This window comes from Homarus americanus, unplaced genomic scaffold, assembly GCF_018991925.1.
Source record: "Homarus americanus isolate GMGI-L3 unplaced genomic scaffold, GMGI_Hamer_2.0 scaffold8226, whole genome shotgun sequence".
In the NCBI taxonomy this organism is placed as follows: domain Eukaryota; kingdom Metazoa; phylum Arthropoda; class Malacostraca; order Decapoda; family Nephropidae; genus Homarus; species Homarus americanus.
This window is the reverse complement of record NW_024717620.1, coordinates 279,525-281,348: the sequence shown is the minus strand read 5'-3', so window position 1 is coordinate 281,348 and position 1,824 is coordinate 279,525.

Here is a 1,824-nt window from a genome sequence, read left to right as displayed (position 1 = left end):
TGTGGGGAGACTGGGGCAGAGACCTGTGGGGAGAAATGGGCTGGAGACCAGGGGGAGATGGGGGAGATGGGCAGAGACCAGGGGGAAGATGGGCAGACAGGTGGTGAAGGGGGAGATGGGAGAAGCAAAGGGGCAGAGACCGGGGGGAGATGGGGAGAGACCAGGAGGATGGGGAGACTGTGGGGGCATGGGGTGTGGGGAGATGGGGAGAGACGGGGAGAGATGCGTAGAGACATGTAAAGATGGGGCAGAGACTGTAGGGAGGATGGGGAGACCTGGAAGAGAGAGAGAGACCTGTGGGTGAGAAAGAGAGAGACTCAGGAGAGGGAGGGGGTAGAGACCAGCAGAGATGGGTAGAGACTGTGAGGAGGATGGGGCAGAGACCTGGAGAAGGCAGAGACTGTGGGGACACATGGGCAGAGACCAGACATGGCAGAGACAGGAGGGAGATGGGCAGAGACTGTGGGGAGACAGAGACCAGGGAGGAGAATGGGGGGCGACAGGGGAGATGGGGAGACGTGTAGGGAGAATGCAGAGACCTGGGGAGATAGAGAGACCATGGAGTAGGATGGGGAGACTGTGGGGGAGGATGGGTAGAGACCAGCCAAGGTGATGACAGAGACTAAACAGAGACTGTAAGGAAGAGATCTGGGGAAAACAGAGACTGTGAAAATGGTAGAGACCAGGGGAGAATGGGGAGAGACTAAGAGATGGGGCAGAGACTGTGGGAGGATGGGGAAGACACTGATGGAGGACGAGAGGAGACACTGTAGACAGGGCAGAGACTCAGAGGAAGACGGGCAGAGGCCTAAGGAAGCTGGGGAGAGACTGTGGAAGCAAGACGGTGAGAAACAAAAAGAAAGAAACAAAGATGGGCAGAGACCAGAAGATGGCAGAGACTGTGGGGAGAAGGGATGACACTCAAAGATGCAGAGACCTGAGGCAGAGACTGTGGTTGGGGAGACACAAGGAGGATGGGGCAGAAACGGGGGAGATGGGAAACCAGAAGATGCAGAGAAGATGGGGTAAAGGCAGAGACTAAAGCAGAGACTGTGAGGGATGGGGTAGAGACCTGGGGGATCAAGGGCAGAGCCTGTAGAGGATGGGGAGACCAGGGGGAAGATGGGGTAGAGACTGTGGGAGACACAGAGACGTAGGGCAGAGACCTGTGGGTGAGACAGAAAATCACAGGATGAGAGACCTGTGCAGAGACGTGTGACCATGGGAAGCTGGGCAGAGACCAAAGACATGTGAAATATAACAGAGACATGTAAAGATGGGGCAGAGACATTGTGAAGATGGGTAGAGACAGAGACGGAAGATCAGAGACTAAAGATGGCAGAGACTGTTGGTGAGAGATGTGAAATGTAAAGATGCAAGGAGACTGTAAAGAGGACAGAGGCCTGTGGGGAAGACAGTAGAGACCAGAGATGGGCACAGACATGTGGGTGAGCATGTGCAGAGACTGTGAGGGAGATGGGCAGAGACTGCGAGGGAGATGGGAGACATCTAGGAAGGCAGAGACTGGGGAAGATGGGGTAGAGACTGTGGGGAAGGGGCAGAGGCCTGTAAAGATGGGCAGACTGTGAAGAGGACAGTAGAAGGAGATGGGTATGGGTGAGAAGATGGGACACTGAGGAGAGACAGAGACATGGGAGAGGATGGGGTAGAGACCTGTAAGGAAGATGGGGAGAGACCAGGGGGACGTGGGGAGACTAAGCTGTAGAGGATGGCTAGAGACATGTGAGGATGGGAGAAACATGGGGGAGAATGGGTAGAGACTCGCGTGAGATGGGTACTGGAGCCAGCTGAAGCAAAACACTG